Raw genomic sequence first — 20649 nt, forward strand, 5'->3', positions numbered from 1 at the left:
TGCAAACACCCTCAATATATTCTTTAGGATTCATATGCCTGGATGTCAGATAAATGCACCTAAAGGATGCATGAAGAGATACAGCACTTTCCCCAAAGGTCTACTTGTTTCTGCAAGAAATGAATATTGTCACTAATTCAGCTGCTGGTAACCCCTGCCCTTGACCAAGTGACAAGCCCACACAGCACACTCTTGGACGCTGAACAGCAACCCAAATCCACTTAAAAATCTCTAGCAGCAGAGGGAAGCGTCATTACAAATACAAGCAAGTGTAAAATCCACAGCCCTATGGGTGGATGGCCGGGAGGAGCTTAGTACCAGCATCTTTAGTGCTTTCAGTCTCAGCACTGACTTTTCGTCTGTGGAAAAGGTAGAGAGAGAGATTCAGTACAATTTTGGCTCCATAATTAGAATCTAGTTTCATGCAGTCACCACCCTTATTTCCTATTCTGTCTACATGAACATTGGGAAAATCTGTGGATGGTTGAAATGCCTCTGTTATAGGTTGAATTATGTCCCCCTAACATTTGTATGCTGAAGCCCTAACCCTCAGTACTTCAAGAATAAGACCTTATTTGGAGATGGGGTCTTTACAGAGGTAAGGAAGTTAAAATGAGGTCATTAGAGTGGCCCTAATCCAATATGACTGGTGTCCTTATAAAAGGGGAAATTTGTACACAGAGATGTGTATAGAGGTAAGACAATGTGAAGAGACACAGGAAGAAAACATTCATCTATAGGCCAAGGAGAGAAACCTGGAAAAAATCCTTTCCTCACAGCCCTCAGAATCAACCAATCCTGCTGACACATTGATTTTGGACTTCTAGCCTCCAGAACTGTGGGACAATAAATTTCTGTGGTTTAAGTTGCCCACACCTCATCACGACAGCCCTAGAAAAGTTATACAGCATCCTAGAAGGGAGGACCACTGACACTTGTAATCAGTGGCTTTTGGAAACAAAGTATTCTTTGTTTACTGTGGATGGAGTACAGATGTGAGAAAAAATGCCAAAGATCTGTTGTGAGGTTTAAGAGGAAACACAAAGAAATAAAAGATCTCTGATCTTTCATGTTGTCCCTAGTCATATTTCTTGGTAGTTCCAGAATTGTACAGTTTTGTGTGTGTGTGTGTGTGTACTGCTGCTTTTTTTAATTGAAAAAAGCCCATGATTCTTTAGGAGGTGATACAAGATTATTTTCTGGTCAGACAGTCAGATCATAATTTCTACAATTTCTGTAATAACCATAAATTCCAAAGGTTCCTGTTCTTCCCACCCCAATTCACTTTTTGCACCTATATGTGAAATGTCACTTCTGAAAAATGGGGACGAAACATGCTGAGGGCTAGGTTTTTATCACAGTCCTCCTCTCCTGCTGACAAATTTTCTTTTTCTTTTTTTTTTTGCGGTACGCGGGTCTCTCACTGTTGTGGCCTCTCCCATTGCGGAGCACAGGCTCCGGATGCGCAGGCTCAGTGGCCATGGCTCATGGGCCCAGCCACTCCGCGGCATGTGGGATCCTCCCGGACCAGGGCACGAACCCGCGTCCCCTGCATTGGCAGGCGGACTCTCAACCACTGCGCCACCAGGGGAGCCCCTGATGAAAAATTTTCTGATTGCTGAATTTTGAATATTGATACAAGAAAGATGAATAATATCTTATCCATAGAAATCTTTTTCTAGCTAGATGGTTGTCTCAGAAACAAAGTTATATTAGAAACAGCAGCCAATTCTCAGAGGGAAAGGAGCAATGGCTTCTCTTATCCTTCTGCACTTCTTCTAAATTCAGAATTTACTGAGCAATTCTACGAGCGGTAGTGGGGCGTCTGGCATAGGCTCTGGCTTCATGATTTTAGAACACACAGAATTGTACAGGTTTTGGCCCTTGCTTATTTGTGATTCTGATGATGACAGAGATTTCCGTCATGGGAAATATCTGTTCACCAGTAAGTACTGAAGATGACCAGAATGCTGAATACAAGAACCTGGTACACATCCTTCAATAGTGTGATGTTACTTTTGTTTCAGAGCATAGAAAAATCCACAATGACCTTCCAAGGAGTAGCTTACAATCAGCAAATGTTTAGGGTTGCTTAAAAACTACACTCTCTGATTTCCCCCATTTGTGCTGACTTTGGTCCACAGGCCAGTCGTTTTCTGCTCACAATTCCTAGCACAGATGTGGGTACATATCGTTATGTTTTTTTTTTTTTTAATTTTTGTTTTAAAGATATGTGGCCATTTCTATCCAGCCATAGATGGATAGACATACTCTGTTTAACAATTATTCAAAAACCTTCAAACCCCTGAAACACCAACTAAGAAATGTTGAAAACATGATAGAAAAACCACCGTTCTGCAGCCATCTCATAGTAATGACTGATCTCAGTAAGTATCGTCAATAGATGCTGTTGTGGGTTGAATTGTGTCTGCCCCAAAAGATGCTGGATCCTGCCCACCAGTACCTGTGAATGTGACCTTGACCTTATTTGGAAATAAGAGTCTTTGCAGATGGTCAAGTTAAAATGGGGTCATTAGGGTGGGACCTAATCCAAGATGACTTTGTCCTTATTAAAAAGGGAGATTTAGCCACAGACACACACACACACACACACACACACACACACACACACACACACACAGGGAGGACATCACGTGAAGATGAAGGTAGAGCTTGGGGTGATGCACACACAAGCCAAGGAACACCAGAGATGGCCAGCAAGCCACCGGAAGCCAGGGGACAGGCCTGGGACAGATTCTCCCTCACAGCCTCAGAAGGAAACAGCCCTACTGACACTTGGATCTCAGACTTCCAGCCTCCAGACTGTGAGACATTAAATTTCTATTGTTGTAAGCCACACAGTTGGTGGTTACACAGCCCTAGCAAACCAGTACAAGTGCAAAATAATATTGGGTAAAAGTTTAATGGGGAACAGGATATTTACACAATCCCAAAGCATTCCCCACAGATGACATTATTACAACAGGACGACTGTCAACATTCTACAGTGCAGAAACTTGGCAGGCCCTACCTTAACCAAGCGATCAAAGTAACGGGATGGACTGATGTCGGGTACCTCCTGATGTGATGGGACAAGAAGGACCTATCACCTATGCAGCGAAAATTCATAACCTGAATCCAATCATGAGGACACATTAGACAACCTCCAACTGAGGGATGTTTTACAAAACAACTGGCCTGTATTCCTCAAAAATGTCAGTCATAAAAGGTAAAGAAAAGCTGAAGAGTTCGTCTAGATTAAGAAGAATAAGAGACATGACGTCCAAATGCAGTGGAAGGTTCTGGATCGGGCACTAGATTGGAAAAATAATTGCCAGGAAGGATATTATTGAGCTAGTTGGCAAAATGTGAACACTGACTCTGTATCAGATAATATTGTATCAGTGTTAAACTTCCTGAACACGAACTCCTATTGGGATAACCCAGGAGAATGTCATGTTCTTAGGAGATACACACTGGAGTATTTAGAACTAAAGAGTTATGATTTCCATAACTTATTCTAGAATGGTTCAAGAATAATAATAAGAATAAAAACACATAGATGTATAGAGCGAGAGAGAGTGAGAAAGCAAATTTAAGAAAATTTTAATAATTGGTGAATCTAGATGGAGGTATAAAATTTTTTCAAAAATTGCAATTTTTCAGTAAGTTTGAATTAAAAAAAAAATAAAACATGTCCAAAATAAAATCCTTCACATCGGATTTGTCCGGCAGGGTGTCACTTCAACGTCTCTAACCTCTAACCTGGACCACCTGCTTAGGCCACTCATCCTCATTGTTCCAAACACAAACCCCAGAGGCAGAAATAGGTGTTACATATTCATCGCTAGTCCAGACAATGATCACCAGCTTCAGGATGGAAATACTGTAAGCTTTATTCTGTCTCATAAGAAATACACCAAGAATGAGCCTTCGCCTGTCTGCCTTTTTTCACATAGAAACCCCACCTTTATGCTGTGGGAATCTGAACCAAATATATATATTTTGAGACAGAGAAAGTAAAATTGCATGACATCCCACAGATATCTCCTCTTTTAATATTTGCCAAAGTGAACAGCGTATATGATGCTGCTCTTTCTTTAAATCAAACTCAAGTATTGCATCTTTCATGGTGCAGCCTCTGGCCCCCTGGTTAAATTTGGATGGAACTTTCTGTGTTCCACAGGGGGCCCTGTTCATGATTCTGAGAACTGATCGCTCCGATCCCTTATAATTGGCTTACTTTTCTGACTCTCTCTTAGACCACATGCGTCTTGAGGGCTGGGACAGGGTTCTAATTTGTCTTTATCCTCAGTGCTTAGAAAGGGTTGGGTGACCAACTACCCCATTTTGCCCGGGACATAGGAGAATCTAGGACACTGAATTTTCAGCCCCAAACCGGAAAGTCCCGGGTAAACCGAGATGAGTTAGACACACAGGTCTCAGCACACAGTAGGTGTTCAATAAATGTTGGTTGAGAAAATGGGTTTCATGGCCCTAGTATATTACAAAGTCATAGACCTTATGGCTAACACAAAATAGTTGGGGGGTGTCACACACTGTGGGCTCTTATCTCAAAAGGGTGGGGAGGTGCTGAGGGTCCTCCCAGGAGTTGTATCTGGCTTAGTGAGGGGTGAGGGTCCCTTCTGACCGTTCACTACATCACATTTTATAATCAGGTCACTTTCACTCTGGCATTTCAGAAGCCAGGCATTTTCATTGTGCAACTGAAGGCGATAACGGCAAAGGCGCAGTGAGAGATGCAAACGCTGTTTTAACATTCTGCACGAAAACATCAACCAATTCACTTCCAGGCTGGGGTGGTGAAGCAGACAGCTGAAGAAAATGGACACTATTAGCCACTGGAGAGGAATATGCCTTTGATTCTAAAGACTAGCTGAATGATTGCACTTTGTTTTCTGGTATCAATAAAGTTTTTCAATTCTCACACCGTTTAGAAGTATATTTTCATTTTCTCTTCTTTTTCTTTTTGAATAATAATGTAACTTCCTTTGCTGTAGCTCTAGATCTGAGTTGTTTTTTTTTCTTCCTGGAGACTTAAGTGTACACAATAGTGTGCTAAGTTTTACGTTAGCAAGCATTCTTGGTAGAAATATATTACGGACAGTGAGAGCGAGCCCTAATTCATTAATAATACAAACTTGATGGGAGCAAAGACCTGGGATCAGATGTGGAATTTACAACTTCTTTTCCCTGCTTCCCAAATGAGCGATTTTAGGAGAGATTAACTCTCTCCAATACTTGCAAATTATATTTACCATTTGTCCAGTGTTGCATTAGAAGTACTGTACTATTAGTAATACCTGTGTACTAAATATTTTTCATCTATGCTATTGACAGATTGTGAAAGTTAAACAACAATCTCTGTTATGCTATAGGAATATGATCCAAATAGATACTGTTGGGATCCACAGGGAAAACGTGAGCCCTCTTCAGAGAACTTATCGGGGCTTGATTCTGATTTCTGACCATTTCAGTTACTGGCTTCAGTAAAGGCAGACACTCTCAGTTTAAAGCCTGTCAAGGGTCCTGAATAATTGACTATAGAAACACAGTGGTACCATTTTCATACCCACCCTACAGAATTGTACAATTACATAAAAGAGCGAGGCAGCTGACAAGGTGGAGGGGGTTGCTGAAAACAAAGGGATTAGCAAAAACAAAGAGCATGAAGAAGGAGCGTCCAAACACTGTCGTCTGATAACTTCAGTTAAGAAGTAACCTTGCCCCAAATATTTAACCTGAATCTTATCAGGCTTCTGAATTAACAACTTCCAGTTTACAGGAAATATTAGGGATAGAGGTATAAACTAAGTAACACCATAAATAAATGATCAGACACATCCAGTGTGTGGGATATTATATAAGACAATTGGCCTTGACTCTTGAAAAGAAGAGGGAGAAAAAGAAAGGAAGATTGTTGTAAATGAAAATAAAAACAAAACAAAACTCTAAAAGCATAACAACCAAATGCTATGTGAAGACATTCACTGAATCCTGCACCTGGAGGTGGGTACTGAGGGTTAAGAGAGAGTTTGGAGATAACAGAGGAATTTTGAATATAATATAGGTAGTAGATGATGTTACTGAATTCCTGTTAATATTCTTAAGTGTAATCGTGGTATTGTGGTTGTGTAGGAGACTATCCTTGCTTTTAGAAGATTCACAAGGAGGTATTCAGAGACAAAGTGTTATTTTGTCTTAGAATTACTTGAAAGTAGCAAGTCAGACATGATTGAATCTACACAAAGCATACATGGATGTTAACTTTATTATTTTTCCAACCATTTCGGTGTCATTTGAAAAAGTTAAAAATAACAGAAAGTTGGGAAAAGAAATAAGACTTTATTGTCAGGGCACATGGTGTTTAAGAGCCTTGCTGCATTCAGCCTAGGGCAGTAACTGACTCAAAACAATTGAGGGCTAACTGGGAGCTTTCATTGAGCTCAGGCACTTACATTTGAGCTTCACAGCTCTGTGCTAAAGTATGACTCCCTGCTTGCAACTGGGAAATGGGGGTTTAGAGAAGTGAAAAAAAATGGCGACACATCTAGTAAATGGCAGAGATGAAATTCAAATTCAAATGGAGACTTCAGAATTGTTACTCTTTTTTTTTTTTTTCTTTTTTTGCAGTAGGCGGGCCTCTCACCGTTGTGGCCTCTCCCGTTGCGGAGCACAGGCTCCGGACGCGCAGGCTCAGCGGCCATGGCTCACGGGCCCAGCCGCTCTGTGGCATGTGGGATCTTCCCAGACCGGGGCACGAACCCGTGTCCCCTGCATCGGCAGGCGGACTCTCAACCACTGCGTCACCAGGGAAGCCCCAGAATTGTTACTCTTAACCACTAGGCTTGAGAAGGATGTTACCTATAGCTATGGTCTCCAACTTGTGTGTATCGGTTTGGTGGGGGGGTGATGCGCATGTCCTTAGCGGCGGGTAAGATGATTCGATGTGATTGAAGACAAAAACATTAGAACTTCTATTTCTATTTCTTAAATATAAAAATATAAGGGGAATTAAGCCTTCCTAATATTTCATCTATCTACCGATTGATGTGCCTTCAATCGGTCCTTGTAGCAGTGGCCATTTCTCAATTATCCCACGGGAAGAGTGAGACGAGACATTGGGAAAAGGCTTGAAATGGCACCTTCCCCTCCCCTCGTTAGCTGGCTCTTGGGGTACTGAAATCTATCCCAGTTCATAAGTGCTGGTTAAATGCATTTATGGGCTAGATTATGTACATTAAATGGACCAGTGACTTAAAATGACTTTTGCGAAGTAACTTCGGATTTCGTTCTTTTCAAACAGTGCAAGCACAAGTGAACAACAGTAAAATGGCGGGTATGATACTTCCCTCACTCTTGATACATCTGCAACATTACAGAGTCAAAATAATAAAGGTTCTGTATTTTATCTCACTCTTCCAAAGTTTCTATTTTTTGCATACATCCCACAAGGTACAGAGTATATTAGTTCAGCAGTGCTTATATATAATTTATGCATAAATAGTTATAAATATACTGGGTGTCTTTGATTCTGATTTTTTGCTGATAGAAATATGAGATCAAAAAAAATTGGAGCTGCTTGTCTATAGCACAGGGACTGACACAATATATTTTGAATCACTGACTTGGCAAGCAAAAACACTTAGTGAAATCAGTTTAATGAGATAAGGAAGTGTATTATAATTTAGAAAAAGTTCCAATACATTGGTTAAATAAAAAAGGCTTTTGTTGCTAGCATTCATCTATTAAACACTTCGTATATGTCTTCTATAAGTCAGGTTTTCTGCTACCCCTTGGGGATACAAACATGGCTGGTACATAGTTATTGCTCTTGAAGGGTTCCTAGCATCCCTGGCTAGAGGCGGGTAAACAGACACAGAGCAAATAGGTTAGTCATGGGTAAGCAAAGGGCTCTGGGGGCACTGCCGTCAATTTGTCCTGAAGTTTCCTTTCTGGGCAAAACCGTTCCCTCCCAAGCAAATAAAGCTTTGCCGATATTTGCTTTTTGGTGGCTGCTGAACTCTGCCATGGGGACTATTAGGAAGCTGGGTAATTAGTCATTTCTATCCGGAGGGAGAAAAGCAAAAAATGTATCACGTCCTCCCAAGTTTTCGCCTCCAACGATGGGCTGATTTTATCCACGCACAAGTCATCGCTTTTAGCCACCACTCTGGTCTTTAGCTCCTCCTTTTGCTAAGGAGCATCTGTGCTTTCCCGACTCCAGGGGAATATCTGCTCCACGGTGGAGATTTGCTAAACAGCGCTGTGTATGTCCTGGGTTTTTAAGAAATATTTGTTCAATGAATAAATACATGTACAGCATTGCCAATTATCTGCTAAGGGAAGTAAGATTTCAAAAATGAGGGACTATCTGTCAGCAGCTGCCTTTTGGACTTTCCTTTGGAGAGGAAGGAAGACATGGGCACATTCTGTCAGACTTTCTCAAAAAAAGTGCTTTCCCCTGACCTGATTACCGCGGAGCCAGAGGGAGATGTCAGATGATACCTCCAATCCTCTAAGTAGGATTCTAGCCTCCTGCCTAGAGGAGTCATTTACATTCCAGGTGTAATTTACACAGGTAAGATGGAAGAACCTTGGAGATCTCAGAGGCAATCTGGGCTTGGGGGAAAAAACCACGAGAATTTAACTAAAATAGAATGAATCCCATCTTAGACAGCCTTTACAATCCTTATAGAGACATACCGTTTCCAGTAACTTCCCTTTGGTTTTCTAAGCGAGTGACCTGTTAAGTTTTGATTGGGAGTGGTTTTGAACTTTGTTATCACCTTTGGTTCTGTATGGATTCTTTGATGGGGCATATTTGATCTCTTCCAAGAGGCTCTGCCCGTGGCTGTCTATCTACTACCTGAGGCCCATCTACCTTGGACCTTTTCTATCCTCTGGATCTTGCCTGTGAAGTGTGAGATGTGAACTGTCAGAAGACCCCCTGCTGTCTTCCCTCAATCATGTTGGGACCAGAATTCACTTCACTGGATACCTGTGGTGTGTACCTGGCTGGATGCCCTATCTGCTCACAACTTCAGAAAGATCCCAGTGTACCTATGTCATCTGTATGGAAACATAACGTAACTGGATGTAAATAATATATACCGTATCTTTAGAAAAAATATGGTAAATATTTAAAGGGCTGTACACTAAATAATACAAGTTGAGGGGGTGAAAAAAAACAACGTGAATATTTTATAGGCTGCACGTCATTTGTTAGCTTTGGAAAACAATCTGTTTCAAGAAATAAAGGCAGCCTTTATTAAAAAATGGTACATGATACCATTTTTTCAACCTGAGAGTTTAATAATCCGGTTTCAGAGACGGTGACCTCATCCAGTTTTACTCTAGAGAAGAATGCTCTTTTCTTATAGCACCAAGTCATTCAACTCACGGTGTCAACCTGTATTGGAACTCAAGCCGTGTATCCACCTCCAGTGCTCAAACGATGGTCTGCACGCACGTGTTCATGACTCCTCACTTGACAATACATCCACATGATCTGGAGTAGAATATTTAAAGTTCCAACGTCTCAGAGGGAATGCTAATTTTTCTAATGGGGCCAAATATCTGTGAATACAATCTTCCTAATATTCTTAAGGAAGTGGGGTTACTGATGCCATTTAGTTCAACGAGGAGGCTGAAGACACATGATGTGCTTAATCTACTTGTTCGATTTATGTTGAAGCTTGAACTCAAGTCCGTTCTTCTGATACGGCTTTTAGCATCCTATTCACGAGAACATTCATTTTCCATTTGTTCTGAGTCTGTGAAACTCTTTGGTGTTATTTTTCAGGTCCCAGATTGTCCCTGTCTATCGTGTAATGATTTGGTAGGTTCTGGAATGCTTGCAGAAATCACTTGTGACACCTGTTCTTTCTGGAAGCTTCTAAATAGGTCTTGGGGATAACACAGCAGGGTCCTGTTACATGCAGTTTATCAGTGAACCCAAAGCAGACTTTGGCTACACGACACTGTCACCCAGCGCTCTGCTGAGGGCTTGGGTCACAAGACAATCTAAAAGCAGCCTTGCGTTCTGGGCTTTCTCAGATGTTCCCAGGGAATTCAACAACACGTTCTTATCTGTTACCATGTGACACATTCTCCCTATTGTGGATTGGTGCTTTTCACATTACTTGCCAAGGACATAAACACATATGCGTTTTGTAGGAAAAACTAAGAGGGATGAAAAAACTGGTGGGAAGTGAGAATCGTTGAAGGTTCAAAAAGACACTGCTTAGTTTTGTCAAGTTTCTCCGGGGATTGAGAACTGGATCAAAAATTTGAAAGTCTGCACCATCCCCTCTGGCTTCAGGTTTGGAGTTTCTCGGCTAGAGCATGACACTATATTAAAGGCATGACCTTGAAAAGACAGATGAAGCTTTTTTGTGGCAAAACACTGGTCCTCAAAGTGGAATAAACATGGGAAACACTTTCCTCCTCTGCTGCTCAGGTCAGAATTTTGCGGCAGGTCTTAAGAAAACAACAGCGAAGTTTCAGATCTTCACGCTCATACCTAATGTCTTGATCGTACCTCATTCCTGAATGGTATTAGAACTTAGGCAAGAAAGGGTAGTACGCGTTCTATACATCCTTGAGAGATGGCACGGTTTGACATCGAACTAATCTCGAATTCAAGAGTGAAAAGAAAAGGGCCGGAAGACGTTTGGTCCGCAGAAATGCATGTGATCAAAGTATTACTTTGCACAGTGGGTACCTAAATTGTGGCACTATTTACTTCTCAAGACTGAAAATAGAAATAACTTCAAGAAGTGGTTTTTATCATGGAAAATAGAGGCTCAGCAGAGCTCCCACGGCCCAACACTTCTAGAGCATTCTTGACAGATTCTCATCTAGACTCAGTTTACATGTTTCCAATGACAGATATCAATGCTAATATGAAGAGGACTTGGGATTTGCTGCCCGACCCAAAGCAAGTCACTGCCCCTCTCCGAGCAGTTCCGGGGGTTTTCATGGACAAGGCTTGACTACGAAGCATAAGCATGTCCTTTCTCCTCCTCCTGTGACTGGCGTTGAGATGGAGCTCCCAACTTCCCCTCTTGCTTTGCTTTGTTCCTTTGCAATCTCTGTGGATTCTGTTTTTTTCTGCCCATCACCTGGTAAAGTCTCCTTTTGATTCGTTTCTGACCTTCAGTCTGTCCAACCTTTGCTCTCTCACTCTCTGCTCCCAGCTTTTGAGACCAGCTCTGTCTTCCTCGATTGCTACCTTTGGTCTCTATTGCTTCTCAGGCATTATTTTGGCAGTGGAGGTGCAGACATCCCACGGAACTTTCCCTGATCTAGAGCATGAATTGTGACAAGTGCCGATTCTAAGTTAGGTTATTAGATATGCGGTCTTCATGGTGCCTGATAGGAAGATCGCAGAGGCATGCTCAAATGAAGAGAAAGAATTCAGTATTTCTAGCAGTTTGGATATTTAAAGACTGACCTCTGCTCCCACCATCATTTATTCTATCAATATTGAATGAAAACTTTTGGAAGTTCTTTGTGGCTCGAAAAGCAGATTTCCCTCACTTTTCCTCAATTTTCTGATATAGCCAACAAGATCATGGCAGTGGCTTGGACAGATCCCTTTGTATGGGACTAACCTGGAAATTAACACTAATTCAGGAAAGTGCCAGAAAAAGATTATATATTTAATAGCCCAATTCTGCCAACATGGAAAAAGCTTGAAGTTCTGAACATCCAGTCTTGCTGAAAAAATTCTGATTCTTTGCCAACTATTACTTCAAGTGTGCGATCTCTCCGTAGGATCTTTGACGATACTCCGAAAATCCATATAGAGTCTCTAAGTCTACCTGTGACTGAGATACTGCAGTGACTCTGCTACGCTCATAACCACCTGAAGTGACTCTTAACATGCTGAATTTTCATCTTCAGGGAATGAAATCCAGGGCATTACAAGTACGTCTGCTAATTAAAAAAGGGGGAGGAGGCACGGCAAAGCATTCAAGTTGAGGCATCCCTGAATATTTTAGGATCCATCAGTTAACTGTAAAGGTGTGGGGCTGTATGCTTTCACACCAAAGCTGAGAAACAGGTGTGTATTCTGGTCTTTTGCTCCGAAGCCACTACAGATATTTGGAACTTACCAAGGGATGAAGAATATCCCTTTGCTTATGCAAGATTGGTGTAATTGGGCAGGGTCTTCTTAAGTAAGAGATCACAAACATGATGCCATCCAACAGCAAGAGGACCCACAAAGATGTACACACATCGGAAAAGTAATTTACGTGAAGCCTAGGAAAATATTCAGCAAGTGGTGGGTGGAAATCAGATTTCTCTAAATTCTAAAGCCATTTAGGGTAGAGATGAGTGGACCTAAATCTCTTATGGAATAGGCGACAAAAAGCATACAAATCTCTTTTGGGCATGTGTGATTTGTACTTCGTGGTGAAAAATAAATGCTATTTTTGCATCTCTTGTGTTCTATTCATGATAGAACACAACATTCTGCCTTTTCCTTCATGGATTTATTGGGAATTGATTCTAGTTTAATTGCCAGTGATTTAGGCCTAAGGGAATTTGAAGAACAACAGAATGAGATACTGATAAATGCACCAAGAATGTCAACCACAGGACCCAAGGGTGTCCATTAACTCTAACTCAGACCTGTAGTCTATACACTGGGAAGAGGAGAACATGATAAGTGGTTAATTCCTTCTGTGGGTCTTAACTTCAACATCTCTTCTCTAGGGATGGCCTTGACCCCCAGGGCCACTTAGCGTCTCCCCTGTATGTTCGCACAGGGATGCCTCTGGTTTTTCCTGTCATAACGATTTCCCCATTCATTGGGACTGTGGGTCTCGCTCCCAGATTGCAGGTGACATCAGGGCAGGACCTCTGTCATTTATGTTCAGCACCTCCTAGGAGATGAGTGTCCCATCTTGCACAACACCTGGTTTATGGCAGCAGTCAGTAGACAGCCAGTGGATAAATAAACGAATGAATAAATGTAGTAGAGTAGGCAGAGGGCAAATCTAAATTCTGAGTCTCTAAATTAAATTGTAAATGAAATTTGAATAGTAGATCTCCTTACTTGCAAAATAAATTGTTGCCTTAGGGAGGGGCATCTCTTATAAAACTCCCTACTTTATGGAGAAATGGTTGTGTAGGGTCTACTTATGGGTAGTTGGTTCAATTAAACACACACACACACACACACACACGCATATCAGTTTAGTGTCTACAATGTACTGGGCACACAGTCACACATACAAGATGGTCTTGCCTTCAGGGAACTTACTACCCAGTGAGAGAACAGACTTACACATAAATAAGCATAATAAATTGCTCACAGGTTTCAGGGCTGTAGGGCACGAGAAGTCAAGTCAATGTTTTACTGTTAAGGAGGAGGTGGCATCCAGGGAGGCTTCAAGGAAGAGGTGGCAGTTGAACCGAGCCTTAAAGGAGGAGTAGCACCTACAGGTGGAAGGGTTGGGAAGATCTCTTTTTTGGCAGAGGGGCCCTGAGTGGCAAAAGCTCATAGACGTGAAGGCCCTTCGTCACGGGAGCGAAGCAGATGTGCCCGGAGTGTGGAGGTGTGTTTGCTTTAATTGTGACTTTGGCAAAGTCACATCATTTCCCTACAATTTGGTTTCAAAATGGGGAAACTACTGCCTTTCCCTGCCCCCTGCCAACTGTCTTCTTAAAGACTTAATAATGCTCAGTAAGTTAATATATTGTGAGGGGACTTGGAAGTTCTTAATGAGTAGAAACATCACCATGGGGACAGATGGCACAGGGGGACAAAAGTGCACTCTTTCTGGGAAATCAAGTTCTTACTCCTGGGAGGTAAATTACCTTTTCCTGGGAGCCATCTGGTTACCTTAAAGATCCAATTTACCCCATGGGGGCACCAAGGAGGGGTGCTATCTACTCCCCTTATGATTAGACTCCAGTGACAGCAAAGTATTTGACTTTCACCTTTACATCCTAACCATCCAATAACCTAGACCGATTCTCTTGGTCTCTTCCAAGTGGCAAAGATGTCAGAGGTCCCTTTTTTAGCTCTAGTGGGAGAGGAACAATCTTTTAAAATAGCAGAATGTCCATTCTGGGCAAGGAAACAATGAACGTCTAAAGCAGCAACATCCAATAGAAATACGATGTGAGCCACAAATGTAATTTAAAGTTTTCTAGGAGCCATATTAAAAAAAAGTAAAGTGAAGATAATTTTAGGAATATATTCTGTTTAACCCAAGCAATCCAAACTATTATTGTTTCAACATATAATGAATATGTAACATTTTAATTAGATAGTTTACATTCTTTTTTGTATTAAGTCATCAAAATCTGGTGTGTGTTTTATGCTTACGGCCCATCTCAGTTCAGTCTACTGATATCTCCACTGCTCAATGGCCATATGCGGCTGGTGGCTGCCATGTTGGGAACCTAGGTCTAAGGTCCTTCCCGGGCACATCGGGAAGTGGGGGCCAGTGACATGGTGGGGGGAGCTGAGTTGTCTGAATGAGTCGAAGGCAGGCTGTTAGCTGAACATTAGAGGGTTCAGTATGTCTTTCTGAATTCTTTGGGTAGGTAGTACTTCCAATCAACGGAACTCATTTTCATCCCTTTTCTTTGGTGCCATTCTCCTGCCCTCCACTGTGTCCCCCTGATCAACTGCCCAAAGTGCACCCACCAGGAAAGAACTGGATTGAAATTAGGTTACATTTGAAGTCTGGCTGGGATCCAGCGTTTCCCTAGAATTGCTTCCATTTATATAAATGGGAACATGTTGCATCTAGTTTTGTGACATCTGCCAATATTTTGTCTATGTGGCAGAGAGTTTTTTGGCTTACATTTATTTATTTTTATGGAAGTATAACGATCATCCAGAAAAGTATACAAATCATATACATACGAACAGATGAATTTCTACCAAGATACTCATGGAACAAGCCACCAGATATGTGGCAGTTTTTAAAAAGGAAAATATGTTAAAAGTCTTTCTTGGATCCCATTCCCCACAAGATCCGTTCTCTTGAAAATTAATTGCATCAAGTCATTGATATGCGGGGATTACAGGTTACCGAAGAGCAGAGAGTTTCTTATTGATGTACTGTAATTTTGAGATTATAATGTGTATCCATTTTAAAGACAAAGGACTGTCAAAAAAGTTGATACAAAAGAAATTAAGTTCAAGGCAGCCCAACACCATTCCACCTTTTCCTTTAAGAAGTCCAGCCTCACCTGTAGGCATTTAGAGACCGCCTTTCACCATGGCCACCAGATGGCAGTGCTGTCCAATCTTTCTGCCCCTTCCAGCACTTCCCACATTCTTTTTCCCAGAGAATAAAATTGTAGATTGTTCCACTGCATATAAAGCTGACAACCCTGTTATTTTAAACTTGAAACTGACAGCCTGTTATTTTAATGAGGTCTGTCAGAGCCAAGGTTAACCAAAGCTTTATTTCCCTACAAAATGTTAAGGCCATAGTTCTAAAAGGGGGCTGTGAAATTTTATGTTATTGATACTTTCTCTGACTGTACAAGTTTTAAGATATTTTTTGACACGTAAAGCTACATGACAAATATAGACATGTGTTTATATGTACAGTCAAATCTATAGTAAAATTTGTTCAAATTTCACCCAATAGGTCCTTTTGCTCTGTTACATTCTGTGAAAAATTTTAAAAAAGAAATTCTTTCTACAGTTATCCGTTTCTGCCTATTTTGAAGCAAAAGTATGTATTTTTAGCACTTTGACTTTTTAGCTTAATGAGTCAAAGGAAAATTTAAGCCTATTTTAATCTCATTAATATTCCAAAATGAAATCAAGTGTAGTATCTGATTCTTTATTTCTGCAAAAAGAGCTTAGGCCTGGAACAGTAAAACTTCAAAAGGATTTTCTTTTTATAATAGGTACTTCTACAATGTGTGATGATTAATGGAATTATAATTTATTTCCTTTCACTTAAATGCCTTTTTATGTTGATCAAGGAAGTATTTAAAGTCAGTTGCTAACTGTGCCCATATTAAGAACTTTAGCAACCACCTTTTTTCAAGTGATTTTGCTAACATTTTTTGCACCTCTTTAATCTGCTCCACAAAACAATTTTTAACAATTAACAAATCTTCTTGTCTGAAGTTATGAACACAGATCCCGCAAATACTCAATCCAGTTCTACATTTACAGAATTTATTTGAATGAACATTGTCATCAGCGACTCTTGTGACTGGCCAAAGGCCTATCCACCGAGAGACAAACTCAGTAAGAGCCTTGATTTCTGAAAGTGGGTCTCGAATGAATGAATTCCTGTTCAGTCATTATTCGTTGGTGGCAACATCAATTCAATTCACGAACATTTAACGCAAACCTACTACGTAGAAAGACAAGCCTTACAAAACCCAGGAAGGAACCGTGCCTTCAGGAGCAGCTATATAATTTGCGGACGACAGCGCACAGTGTGAATGTAGGGTTCCTTGTTAAAAAACTATGAAGAATTTCAATCTGGCCATATATATACAACCAGGAGATGAGACAGATGCTGACAGTTATCATAACAGCAGTGATGGCTACCAACCTATGAGACATCCAGCAATAAGATCCATATTACCTCCAATTTGCATAAAAATGGTGAGAGGGAGTTAACGGTGCCCTCACTTTATAGACTGAGAACTGCAGCTCTCTTGTGACCTTTTCATTTAGTGAGATGTCATTAAGTGCTTATATGTGGCAGACACCATGTTAAACTCACCACTCACACCTCATTGTTTAATCCTCCCAACACCACTTGAACAATTAGGACCCTGAGGCTGTACGAGATCAAATCATGTGGCCTTAATCACATAGTACAAGTAGCAGGGCCTAGTTTTGAACCTTGAGAGTCGGGGCTCCAGAGCCTGCAGTCTTAAATTAGCCGTTACAGCAGAACTGGCCCCCTGGCACACTTCAACTCATTTTAAAAGCAGTGTGTCCTGATGGTAGGTCTCACTCATTTCAAAAAAGGATGGAAAATATATCTGGGGAGGGGACGGCACAGTGCCCTGGAAATCTTTGTGTTCCCTCCAAATTATTGGCCCGTGCGAATTTTCTAGACCTTCTCCAATACTAGTATGACTCTAGCTGCCTCACAATTTACTGATTATCAACCTTTTCTAACACCACTATGTTTTTTTTTTTTTAGTTGTAGACTCATGTTCACAGCACAAAACCCTAGAGGTAGAAACAACAGATGAATGAATAAAATGTGGCATGTGCAACAGTGGAATATTATTCAGTCTTAAAGAAATGAAATTCTGATACATGTTGCAACATGGATAAACCTTGATAACATGCTAAGTGAAATATGCCTTCATAGTGTCTGGCCTTACATTTAGGTCTTTAATCCATTTTGTTTATTTTTGTTTATGGTGTTAGGGAGTGTTCTAATTTCATTCTTTTACATGTAGCTGTCCAGTTTTCCCAGCACCACTTATTGAAGAGGCTGTCTTTTCTCCATTGTGTATCTTATCTTTATCAAAGATAAGGTGACCATATGTGTGTGGGTTTATCTCTGGGCTTTCTACCCTGTACCATTGATCTATATTTCTGTTTTTGTGCCAGTACAATACTGTCTTGATTACTGTAGCTTTGCAGTATAGTGTGAATTCAGGGAAGCTGATTCCTCCAGCTCTGTTTTTCTTTCTCAAGATTGCTTTGACTATTCGGGGTCTTTTCTGTTTCTATACAAACTGTGAAATTTTTTGTTCTAGTTCTGTGAAAAATGCCATTGGTAGTTTGATAGGGATTGCATTGAATCTGTAGATTGCTTTGGGTAGTAGAGTCATTTTCACAACGTTGATTCTTCCAAGCCAAGAACATGGTATATCTCTCCATCTGTTTGTATCATCTGTAATTTCTTTCATCAGTGTCTTATAGTTTTCTGCATACAGGTCTTTTGTCTTCTTAGGTAGGTTTATTTCTAGGTATTTTATTCTTTTTGTTGCAATGGTAAATGGGAGTGTTTCCTTAATTTCTCTTGAAGATATTTCATCATTAGTGTATAGGAATGCAAGAGATTTCTGTGTATTAATTTTGTATCCTGCTACTTTACCAAATTCATTGATTTGCTCTAGTAGTTTTCTGGTAGCATCTTTAGGATTCTCTATGTATAGTATCATGTCATCTTTAAACAGTGACAGTTTTACTTCTTCTTTTCCAATTTGGATTCCTTTTATTTCCTTTTCTTCTCTGATTGCTGTGGCTAAAACTTCCAAAACTATGTTGAATAATAGGGGTGAGAGTGGGCATCCTTGTCTTGTTCCTGATCTTAGTGGAAATGGCTTCAGTTTTTTACCACTGAGAACGATGTTGGCTGTGGGTTTGTCATATATGGCCTTTATTATGTTGAGGTAGGTTCCCTCTGTGCCTACTTTCTGGAGGGTTTTTATCATAAATGGGTGTTGAATTTTGTCAAAAGCTTTTTCTGCGTCTATTGAGATGATCATATGGTTTTTATCCTTCAGTTTATTAATATGCTGTATCACATTGATTGATTTGCATATATTGAAAAATTCTTGCATTCCTGGGATAAACCCCACTTGATCATGGTGTAGGATCCTTTTAATGTGCTGTTGGATTCTGTTTGTTAGTATTTTGTTGAGAATTTTTGCATCTATGTTCGTCAGTCATATTGGCCTGTAGTTTTCTTTCTTTGTGGCATCTTTGTCTGGTTTTGGTATCAGGGTGATGGTGGTCTCGTAGAATGAGTTTGGGAGTGTTCCTCCCTCTGCTATATTTTGGAAGAGTTTGAGAAGGATAGGTGTTAGCTCTTCTCTAAATGTTTGATAGAATTTGCCTGTGAAGCCAAATGGTCCTAGGCTTTTGTTTGTTGGAAGATTTTTAATCACAGTCTCAATTTCAGTGCTTGTGCTTGGTCTGTTTATACTTCCTGTTTCTTCCTGGTTCAGTCTTGGAAGGTCATGCTTTTCTAAGAATTTGTCCATTTCTTCCAGGTTGTCCATTTTATTGGCATAGAGTTGCTTGTAGTAATCTCTCATGATCCTTTATATTTCTGCAGTGTCAGTTGTTACTTCTCCTGTTTCATTTCTAATTCTATTGATTTGAGTCTTCTCCCTTTTTATCTTGATGAGCCTGGCTAATGGTTTATCAATTTTGTTTATCTTCTCAAAGAACCAGCTTTTAATTTTATTGATCTTTGCTATAATTTCCTTCATTTCTTTTTCATTAATTTCTGATCTGATCTTTATGATTTCTTTCCTTCTGCTAACTTTGGGGTTTTTTTCTTCTTCCCTCTCTAACTGGTTTAGGTGTAAGGTTAGGTTGTTTATTTGAGATGTTTGTTGTTTCTTGAGGTAGGATTGTATTGCTATAAACTTCCCTCTTAGAACTGCTTTTGCTGCATCCCATAGGATTTGGGTCGTTGTGTTTTCATTGTCATTTGTTTCTAGGTATTTTTTGATTTCTCTTTGATTTCTTCACTGATCTCTTGGTTACTTAGTAGTGTACTGTTTAGCCTCCATGTGTTTGTATTTTTTACAGATTTTTTTTTCCTGTAATTGATATCTAGTCTCATAGCGTTGTGGTTGGAAAAGATACTTGATATGATTTCAATTTTCTTAAATTTACCAAGGCTTGATTTGTGACCCAAGATATGATCTATCATGGAGACTGTTCCATGAGCACTTGAGAAGAAAGTGTATTCTGTTGTTTTTGGATGGAATGTCCTATAAATATCAATTAAGTCCATCTTGTTTAATGTATCATTTAAAGCTTGTGTTTCCTTATTTATTTTCATTTTGGATGATCTGTCCGTTGGTGAAAGTGGGTGTTAAAGTCCCCTAATATGATTGTGTTACTGTCGATTTCCCCTTTTATGGCTGTTAGCCTTTGCCTTATGTATTGAGGTGCTCCTATGTTGGGTGCATAAATATTTACAATTGACATATCTTCTTCTTGGATGGATCCCTTGATCATTATGTAGTGTCCTTCTTTGTCTCTTGAAATAGTCTTTATTTTAAAGTCTATTTTGTTTGATATGAGGATTGCTACTCCAGCTTTCTTTTGATTTCCATTTGCATGGAATATCTTTCTCCATCCCCTCACTTTCAGTCTGCATGTGTCCCTAGGTCTGAAGTGGGTCTCTTGTAGACAGCATATATATGGGTCTTGTTTTTGTATCCATCCAGCCAGTCTATATCTTTTGGTTGGAGCATTTAATCCATTTACATTTAAGGTAATTATCGGTATGTATGTTCCTATTATCATTTTTTAAATTGTTTTGGGTTTGTTATTGTAGGTCTTTTCCTTCTCTTGTGTTTCCTGCCTAGAGAAGTTCCTTTTAGCATTTGTTGTAAAGCTGGTTTGATGGTGCTGAGTTCTCTTAGCTTTTGCTTGTCTGTAAAGGTTTTAATTTCTCCATCAAATGTGAATGAGATCCTTGCTGGGTAGAGTAATCTTGGTCGTAGGTTTTTCCCTTTCATCACTTTAAATATGTCCTGCCACTCCCTTCTGTCTTGCAGAGTTTCTGCTGAAAGATCAGCTGTTAACCTTATGGGGATTCCCTTGCATGTTATTTGTTGCTTTTCCCTTGCTGCTTTTAATATTTTTTGTATTTAATTTTTGATACTTTGATTAATATGTGTCTTGGTGTG

The 20649-nt window shown here is 40.2% G+C and overlaps 1 protein-coding gene across 2 annotated transcripts in view; it reads right to left on the reverse strand.

Moving 5' to 3' along the window:
• GPC6 (glypican 6) overlaps positions 1-20649 on the reverse strand; it is a 1085536-nt gene that overhangs the window by 17300 nt on the left and 1047587 nt on the right. The window lies entirely within an intron of this gene.

Source organism: Grampus griseus, assembly GCF_964374135.1.
Source record: "Grampus griseus genome assembly, chromosome: 18".
Classification (NCBI taxonomy): domain Eukaryota; kingdom Metazoa; phylum Chordata; class Mammalia; order Artiodactyla; family Delphinidae; genus Grampus; species Grampus griseus.